The sequence below is a fragment of the Pinus tabuliformis genome, chromosome 4_2 (assembly GCF_031772625.1).
Source record: "Pinus tabuliformis cultivar Carrire ecotype Pingquan chromosome 4_2, CPIR1, whole genome shotgun sequence".
In the NCBI taxonomy this organism is placed as follows: domain Eukaryota; kingdom Viridiplantae; phylum Streptophyta; class Pinopsida; order Pinales; family Pinaceae; genus Pinus; species Pinus tabuliformis.
The window spans coordinates 1,093,560,994-1,093,571,399 of record NC_142304.1 but is presented as its reverse complement, the minus strand read 5'-3'; the positions used below and the strand labels follow the sequence as shown (position 1 = coordinate 1,093,571,399).

Genomic DNA, 10,406 nt, shown 5'->3' with positions numbered 1-10,406 from the left:
TCTTGGTCTCAGTCGAGACATCCTGCAATTGACGATGGCCCAAGTTCGGGGGTGTCACTGCAGAGCAATATCTTGGCTGCTGCGATGCCTACTTGCTGAGCCTCCCTTGTCGAGTATTGAACCTTCCCTTTGGTATGCCAAATCCCTGTGCGTGTGCGAGACCCAAGACCAAACAAAGAGATCAGTTGCCAAGAAATGTGAATGAGAGGGTCAGTTTGCAATACCTGAGCGATACCCGGGGAGAAGAATAACCAGCCTCGCGAGGTAGGCCAAGACCATCAGCGCCGGGTTCCAATTCCCCTCATTCTCCCTGAATTTCTTTGCATGATTGAAGGTATGCTGGCGGAGTGACAGAGCCAACGAATTGTCCAACCCCCCCGGCCTTTCTCTGGCTTTAACGTTCCCTGCCCTGTCTCGGGAGTCTCCTCCCATTACTGCTCCCTTGATGGCTCGTTCTCTCCGCTGCATGCTGGTGCGTGCGAGACTTAACTCCTTCACTACAGAGCTGGTGTTCCAGCTGAGCGGATGGCCTTGCGTATCCTGATGACCGCTCAAGCGATTATGCCGTGTGCCAAGTGCCATGACTACTCCACGGTTCTTGTACTGGTCGGAAAGTGGCATCCTGCCCTGCCCAGCCCCTGTCCCGTCAACTTATATCTCATTGCAATCACCCGCATCCGGGGCACCGCTTTGGAAACTTAATGTCACTTATTAAATTAGATTTGAAAGGATGTAGAAAACTAAGAAGTATTCAAGAAAGTCAGGTTGCTTAAGTTTAAAAGAACTACGAGTTGGTTCTGCAAACCTATACTTTATCAGAGATCTTTCATTAACCATCAGAGATCTTTCATTAGCCATGTGTAGCAATTTAGAAAAGTTTCCAGAGAGATTAATGGAATTTACCTATCACATTCTAAAAATTATTATAAAACTGCAATTAAGTCCGCATGAGATGCTCAATATTCAATAAATTCTGGAGCATGTTGTTGAGCGTTTGCTTTTGATGAAATGTGAGACTCATGAAGGATTTCAAAGTTTATTGAAGAATTCATAAGTTTATTGAAGAATTCATCCTTTGACTCACATAAGGGTTCACTTGCTCTGACCCACAAAGCAACAATGGTATAAATACTCATAATGCAAATAATAGTAGTATAACACTTTTAGAACACTATGTCTGTATATGTCAACAAATCTCTCCATTATAATTGAGGAATAAACTCGAGGTTAAAAGTTCCAAAGAAGCTAGAGAAGACTATGCAGAACCATATTCTGAAGCATGCTCTAAAAATCCTTCGTCAAAACATAGGCACTTCACTCAATAAATGAGGTTCAAATTTCTATAGATGACTATATTTCTAAAGATAGTTATTTAGATCAAATGCATGTAATTGTTGTTGTCCTTAATGGGTACTGTGACAACATTGAGGATACTAATTCTATCCAAATTTTTGAAAATGAGCCCATAATAAATGCGGCAGATAGAAACAAAAGAAAAAATTATAACTAACCATGAGGACAAAAAAAATAATGAATCTTCTCATGCATAATCAGAAATATGTTGGAAGTGATGTCAATATCTGTTGGAAGTGATGTCAAATGCATGTAATTGTTGTTGTCCTTAATGCGGACTGTGACAACATTGAGGATACTAATTCTATCCAAATTTCTGAAAATGAGTCCATAATACATGCGGCAGATAGAAACACAAGAAAAAATTATAACTAACCATGAGGACCAAAAAAAATAATGAGTCTTCTCATGCATAATTAGAAATCTGTTGGATGTGATGTCAATATCTATTGGAAGTGATGTCAATACGAAAGATGGAAAATAAAAAGAAAATGATACATCTATCAGGAATTTAGACTCATCTTCTAATGGTTTAGATACTTCTTTACTCAATCAACTTTCACCCTCTATTTATTCCCATAAACACCACAAGTAGCAACAATTTACTCCAATTGAATCAGAGCCAGTTGTATACTCCACATCACAATCATAAGTATCAGGGTCTCGCTCACCAAGAAGGTCAAACTCTGGATCACGATCTTGAAAGACAGAAAATGGGTCTTGAATTGGAGCTGTTGGCCTTTAGGTATAATAAGGTTTCGCTTCTGCATCTGGATCTACTCCAGCTGCAATGTGAAAGTATGCTTATATATGGATCTACTCCTGCTGCAATGTGAAAGTCTTCTTTTATATGGATTAGTATATGGATCTCTAACTTGATCAAAAGAATTCACAAGAGATGGTCATGACCTGCATGCAAAAATAAAGTTGTTGGTGTTCATTTTTTTTAATATATGTAAATAAAAAAAATTAATTAAAATAAATATAATAATTAATAAATCATTTTAAATGAAATAATTTAAAATAAAATATAAAAGGAACATGTACCGACTCTCCATGACTTTGTTTTCAACCACACCATGTTTTATTAATTGCTTCTGTATGCCTCTATTGTTGCCCAGTTGTTTTCCAGATGTCTATGTGCATGTTTCCACTATGCCGATCTGTGACATCATGAATCATAGCACAAAGAAAATATGAAGAAAGAGAGAGAAAATAGCAATCCGTTGAAAATAGCAATCCATTGAAAATGGTTGCATTATCTAATTTTATTTGAGGAAAATGTCTCCCTTTGAATCCTCACTCCAAAATGTTCAGCGACAAAGCCTCAATCTACAGTATCAGATGACGGTTCGCAACAGATTGCTTATTTTTCTTGAAGAGGCAGTGGGAAGTAGTTAAAATGGTCCAATAGTAAGTACCCCATTTTTCTCTTGATATTTTTCTTTTCTAGAAAATAAAATAATGTTATAAGCTAGTTTTTTTTAACAATCCAATACAACCCTACCAACCACACAAGTTTTCCTTACATCATGACTATATATAGTTGCTAAGTTCAAGTATCTGAAATGTATTCCTTATAAAATTTGTATATTGAATTGTTGTGTGATGTACAAGTATAGTATCAATTATTAATTATTTTCTTTGTGAAACAAGGAATCAAATAAAAGATTGTTGGCGCTGGGACCAAAGGAAAATAAAATGTGAATGAAAAAGAGGGCAACCTGTGTATAAAAAAAAGCTAGCGGCATTCATAGTTTCTCTTAAAAAACCATGGTTTCTCTTAAAAAAACCAACCGAAGCAACCCTGCAAACCTAATAGAGACACGAGAATGTCGTTCTTAGACATTTCATAATCTATTTTAACAGTCAGTAGGCTGCCTCGAGTAGGCTGTCTCAAGTAATCAATGTTACATTGAACTTTAAGTCCCTGGAAAAGCCTCAAGTTACCAGATATCTTGTAACCCTTGTTCCTAGAGTAATTGCTTCACTTTTGAACAAAATAAAAATAATTCTTTAATTTCTTCCATGACTATTTTGAGGCTGGATACACTACTTTCTTTCTAAATTTTGGTTACAAATGGACGTCCAAACATGCTCATTTTTTAAAATGTTTAGTGACCATCAAATTGTTTCCATAAATTCATAAAAAGAAGAAATATTAACAAATACTTTGTGAGATTTCAAGGGATGGAAGAAGGCAACCTACTTGTTTCTTGCAAACTGGTAAATCTTGGCGGTTTCAGATAAAATGATGAGGGCAACTTCAGAATCAAAGAGAACCAAAAGCTTGATAAATTTCTTGAGCAGTCCTCTCTTGCGTTTGGAGAAGGAATCACCTCAACTATTAGGGTTTTGGATGCATTTCAGCTCCAACTTCTTTCCCATTTTGAATAGTCTGTAGAACCTAGAAACATATACTAGTACAGTTTTGAGTTTTTTCCTGTATTTGGATATTTTGAAACAAACTTGACCCTTGGGTGACATCTGGGCGTGGGCGTGGGAGACGCTCCTCCTCCTCCTGTACTTTCTTAGGTCTACAACAGGTTCCATACCTGCTTCTGTCTACCAGCATGGGCGTCGGCGTGGACGACACTCCTCCTTCTCATGTACCTGCTTCTATCTACCAGCATGGGTGTCGGCGTGGACGACACTCCTCCTCGGCGTGGACGACATTTGATATGAAATGTGACTAACCTCTTCCATTGAGACAACAACATTAATCACTAATGCTTTGAAACGTCATGGAACTCGCGTTCCGTGAAAGGTGCTTGCTGACACTCTTATGCGTTATAACGCCGTGTGTATAACTTACAAAGTGTGTTATAGTGTTAACTACAGGAAAAAATATATTGCTCTCCTCTCATACGGAATGTTGCTAATCCATTCTCCATGGCTCTTTGTAACTTTGTTTCGATATCAATTTGTTGGAAAGGCAGAGGAGGAAAAACTCAAATTCACACACAAAACACATGAGTTGCGGCTCTTCTATTGATCACACATAACTTGATGATTACAACGAACCTAGTGAAGGGTATTTAACATTTTTCAACTAGCAATTCCCCTAAAATAACTTGATATGCAACCACATACTAAAAGTCGTCTATCATTTAACTCTAATTGACTCAACACTCAACACTCATTTAACCGACTCTCTAATTTTAGCGAACTCCTCATGCATGACTAATTAGCTTATTTTAACAAAAGAAAACCAACAAACAAACTTGCATTTTCTGCATCCAGAACCAAATAATTGTATGAGGAATGCACGATCGGGCCACAGAAAGGTGTCATCAACCACGTGGGGAAAATTCCCAAGTAGTTTGTTGAAATGAAGGGATGAAATACAATGGAAAAGGACAACTAAACGATGGGCATCTGGAATGAAACATACATACTATCATTCCAAATATATTATTGAAATACTTTTGTAACACACAAGACGAAGTGGGTCAGTGAAATCATAGCCATTAAAATCCAGTCCATTCATTAAGAAAAATAAAGATCCCACTAACCACTTCCACCATGGTTTGAAATAGGTACACCTATTGATGTAATTAAATCGATTGTTTCTCATTAATCAACATTTACGTTTTGTCAATTGGATTGGTTTTAAAAGAACGAGGTTCAAAATTGGGCACTTCGGGTGGCTCGGGGGCCTAATGACTCAGTGGATAATCATGGTGAAAATTGTGAACTGCTAATTGAAGTTTGATACGTTAGTTTACATTTTGTCAACGAGATCGGACTTGAAGCATAAATCAAGTAACGAGTTTTAACCGATGGCCAATCAACAATAACCGGACACAGGATTTCAAGATTCCAAAGACTAGTTAAAGAATAATGTTAGCATAATTTTTTGGTAAAGTTGAGTCGATTTGTACCAATATCTTTTCGACAATTATACATTCAAGATTATTCTTGTGAATACAAAATAAATTTAGGTTGATTTTTATGGATATATATGTTTATAATTAATTTTAAATATATAAATAAATAAGTGATATTTTATTTAATAATAAGAGTTTAACTTTAATGTCTAGTAGAAGTTAGAGATAAGTGTTTAATGATTTGATTGCTAAATTTTTTCATTGAATCCATACTCTATTTCTCATTGAATCTTTTGTTGTTGTTACACGAGGAAACACATCTTCTTAATCATTAAGCCTACTTAAAATATATATTTTCTATGAAATTTTCCTTACATCCAAAAAAATAACTTAATATTATCAATGCATTTATAGTTATAATATTGTTAAGAAATATATTTAGAGATTATAATTTGTCTTATTATACAACGATTATATGGCCTAGTTGTAGTGACATATTAGAGGAAGCATTAAATCAAATAATAAAATAATAATAATAATAAAATTTAATGTAGGCTTAATAATAAAAAAATAATAATAAAATAATAAACGATTCAATAAAAATAAATAATAAATAATAAAAGCAATAAATTATTCAATTCACTTTGTTATATTATAAATTTGTTTTTATTCATAAAATTATAAATATCTTTTTGGAGAAAAAATTCATAATATGTATATCACATAAAATAAATTTAATTAATAATGATTTATATCCTAACTTTATGATATTTCAAACATATAATTTAGATATTAATTCAAATCTACCAAAAATTCAGTGTGATTATATTTTTTATACAAATTTCTTTTTTAGAGTATAACTTGAAGAGAAAATTACATTTCTAGAAATTTTATTTCTCTCAACCCTCGACAGATACTAAATTAATATAATTTTTTATTGATTAATCCTTAATAAACTAGCCTAAATCCATCTGAACTTATCTACCAATGACCGAGAGGGATCAAATCTCTTTTCACTTTCAAGAGGTTTGTATCTCAAGAGATTTGATCCCTTGGGACACTTCATAAATACAGAGTTAAGATGGATCTATACTAGTTTTAAAAATAATATAGTTTATAGTTTTTATTTCATGTCTCAAATATAGGTATTAGTGTTTTGTTTGCTAAATATTAATTTTATAAATTAATATAAATTATAATATATTAATAGTAATTTATGTTGAAAATTTTGGAAAAAAATTAATAAATACTTTTTGGTTTTTTTAATTATTAATTTTTAATTATTGAAATTTAAACTTGTAAATCCATAAAAAATAATTATTATCTTAAATTTAAATGTGTAGTCTAATTAATAGACAAAATGACTTTTTTTGCCTAAATATGATAATACAATTTCTAGCAAGATTGTTATTTCTTGTCGTTTAATATATATTTTTGAATGTATAAGTGGATTCTTCTGCCTAAAAAGAGACAGTTTGATTTTTTCAAATAAACAACTTAAACATATTTACAAATTTGTCCTCGATTAAATTGACCAAAAAAATGGTTGGAATAGAACCATTTCACCTATTAATTAGACTACCTAAACTTAATTCATAATATTGATGGAAAAATGTCACAACCTTTAATATTAATCCATTTATAAATTATAGTGTTTAGTTCTTGATTTATTTATTTATAATTTTTGAATTCCACTTATAAATTGAGATGGACATCATATATTATTTACTATAATTATTGTTAAAATGTTTAATAAGTCTCTCATATACATATATTTGGATTTATTAAATCATTAATATATATAGCTATATTTTATATTAAATATTTTAATGGACCACATATAGTAAATTCATTACTATGATAGATTTTGATACTCAAATTTAACTACCCAACATTATTATTAGTTTTTTTTATTAATCTTAATTGATTTTGGAAATATTATTAAATTCTAATTTTTTAATTTCTATTAAATTAAATATTATATACAAATATCACTCGAGTTTATAACTTTCTAAACCATTCATTTGTAGTCGCTAGATTTGATTGTGTTAAAGTAATTTTTGAGAAAGGTATTATCACCCATGGTTTGGTTATAACCCACGATTTTATATTTTATATTTATGTCGTAAGGAGTTCCCCTTTGAAATCAACTCCCCTCTTATCTTAGGTGTTTTACTATGATCCTTCTAATATGATGTTAGATGATTAAAATGTTTGCCACCGTTGGATCAAACCTATCGTTATAAATGAAACTCAGACCATCTATTATGCTTCTCTGTAGATTTTAGGGTTTAGTAGAGGAGCCGAGAGAAGACTCGAAGCGGAGCGGAGGCTAGCAGGTGGCACGATGGTATAGAAGAGTAAAAGCCACATGTCCAAGGTCGTGACCAGGGAGTACACCATCAATCTTCACAAGTGGCTCCATTGCTGCATTTTTAAGAAAATGACTCCAAAGACCGTTAAAGAAATCATAAATTTGCCCAGAAGGCTATGGGAACCAACAATGTGAGCCTTGGTGTGAAGCCTAATAAGGCTATATGGAGCAAGGGCATCAGGAGTGTGCCCAGGAGGATGAGGGTTCAAATCTCCAGGAAGCACAACGATGAAGAAGATGCCAAGGAGAAGCTCTATTCGACTATATTCTGTTTTAGCCCCAACCTTAATGATAAGGGTTTTTTTTCTATGTATTAATATAGGTTTTGGTCAAATGGCGAGCAGGTCGCATGATGGTGGAGAAGGGAAAGGTTTTGGTCCAATAGTGAGTAGGTGGCACGATGGTGGAGAAGGGAAAGGTTTTGGTCCAATAGTGAGTAGGTGGCACGATGGTGGAGAAGGGAAAGAGCTGCAGGGCGATGGTGGAGAAGGGCAAGGTTTTGGTCCAACGACGAATAGGTGGAACGATGGTGGAGAAGGGAAAGAGTCGCAGGGCCGAGGTCGTGACCAAGGAGTACACCATCAATCTTCACAAGAACCTCCATCGCTGCACTTTTAAGAAATCGCTCCAAAGGCTATTAAAGAGATCATGAAATTTTCCCAGAAGGCTATGGGAACCACTGATGTGAGGCTTGTTCTGAAACTTAATAAAGCTGTATGGAGCAGGGGCATCATGAGTGTGCTCAAGAGGATGAGGGTTTGAATCTCCAGGAAGCGGAATGACGAAGAAGATGCCAAGGAGGAGCTCTATTTGACTATAATTTGTTTTAGCCCCAACCTTAATGATCAGGGCTTCTTTTTCTATGTATTAATACAGGTTTTGGCCCAATGGCTAAGAATTAATTTTGTGCCAATACCCAGCTGCAACCCACGCCACACCCCTTTCCCGTTCGATGGCTGCCTCATATTATTGGCAACATAATTCAACTGATAAAAAAAATCTCCATCAATCATGCTTATCTCATCTATAACCAATGCCTTGGATTTTTTCCATCAGTTAACATTTCTCCTTTTCTTTTCAATCAGTGTCAACAGTCCTTGCTCAATCATAAAAAATGGTGGAGCTCCAGCAAAGGAATGTAGAGTCATGCCACTCAAATGGCATGTTGCAATCCATATTGAGGTTGTTACAAATACCGAACCTAGATCATGCAATTTATTCAAGGTTTTTACTACAAAATTAAGAAGATAGCTCTCACCTGTGCCTGTAGAGCCGGTAAGAAATACAGATTCCCCTCATCAAACAAAATTTAGAACTATCATCTGCTCATTGGATAATGTAATGTCCCTTCGAATGGTCCTCCAGCATTCTCATTATGTCCTTCCATTCTAGATGTTTTCTCCAATCTTCTCGCATTCTCATCACCTCATTTAATTCTACCTGTTTTCTGCAATTGTACATCTCGGAAAACCCTCCAAATTTTGATACCATTTTGACCTGTGATTCTCTCTGGCTTCCTTGTGATTGTTTTCTTGTCCTCTATTTTTCTTTCCATCCTTCTGAATTAGGCTTATCATATTGGCTCTCCAATATTCTCATGGCTTCTTTCCATTCACACCATTTTCTGCGTTTGGCTCTCTTGGAAAGCCCTCCAAATTCTGAAAATATTTTGACCGTGCTTCACTATGTCTTCCCTCTCATTGTTTTTTCATACTCTATTTGGCTAGTGCCTTTGCTTTTTGTAGCTTCATCCTCTCGATGTGTTGTTGATTTAGTGTATTGTGGGACTGAGGTTTATGCTGAGAACCACTGAATCTTTCAGACCCTGTACTCAATTTTTTCACCGCGATTTTCTTTGTATATTTCCGCATTTCACTGAACCCAAATCCCATCATTCTATATGAAAATTTGTTAACCATACCTTTAACATATATCGCTACATGCGTGTGATTTTTCCATGATAATACATGAAATTCAAGTGGGAATGGTTCATGCAGGAGAGTTGAGGTATCCATCTTATCCTGAGAGTAATGGTACGTGGAGATTCCCAAGGATTGGAGCATTTCAGTGTTATGATAAGGCATAGATTTTTTTTTTTTAAATTAATTTCTAAAGAGCATAACTGCATCTTACCCTTTTTATATATCTACATGTGTATAGTTTCTATATAAATTTTTAATGTTGTTGGGGTCAATGTCCCTTATTAACTAATTTGAATATCCTTGTATTGCAGTATATGGTCTCTAATCTTAAAGTTGTAGTTGAAGCTGCTGGAAAAATGGAATGGGGTAATGGGGGCCCAAGTGATGTAGGCCACCACAACAATTGGCCTGAGGACACACCATTTTTCAGAAGAGATGGTGGTTGGAATACTCCTTATGGTGAGGTTTTCCTTGAGTGGTATTCCGTTATGATTCTTGATCATGGAGAGAGTATCCTAACAACAGTTAAAGCCGTTTTTCATGGCACTGGTGTCAAGATTTCTGGAAAAGTGGCTAGAATACATTGGCATTATGGAACCAGATCCCATGCTCCTGAGCTCACTGCTGGATATTATAATACTCGATTCAAAGATGGGTATTAGCCAATTACATCAAAAAATGTTGACATTTGGGCTTAGGAATCCTTCACCATGGATTTTGTTATTCAATGGAAACATGATTGAATATTTGTGGCAATATGCAGATTTTCTAGGATCAGAGTTTTAACTTTTCATAGCATTTAACAAAACTATTGTTGCATCTAAAACTACAATACTTTTCTTCCAATGCGCTTGGAGCCATTTTAGATTACCATCGACCATCATTTTTTATTGTGAATCCAGATTACAGGACACTCTCCTTTTAACC

At 34.7% G+C, this 10,406-nt stretch overlaps 1 long non-coding RNA gene and 1 pseudogene across 1 annotated transcript; one reads left to right on the top strand and one right to left on the bottom strand.

The window, feature by feature from the left end:
- Window positions 1-2,144: 2,144 nt before the first annotated feature.
- LOC149173454 (uncharacterized) lies at window positions 2,145-3,985 on the bottom strand. Its single transcript, XR_016259683.1, has 3 exons — window positions 3,563-3,985; window positions 2,401-2,516; window positions 2,145-2,262 (listed from the first exon to the last, which is right to left on the bottom strand). It is a non-coding gene; the product is annotated as an uncharacterized LOC149173454 (long non-coding RNA).
- A 5,556-nt stretch (window positions 3,986-9,541) lies between these two features.
- On the top strand, window positions 9,542-10,141 carry LOC149173453 (beta-amylase 2, chloroplastic pseudogene; annotated as a pseudogene).
- The last annotated feature ends 265 nt before the right edge of the window (window positions 10,142-10,406 follow it).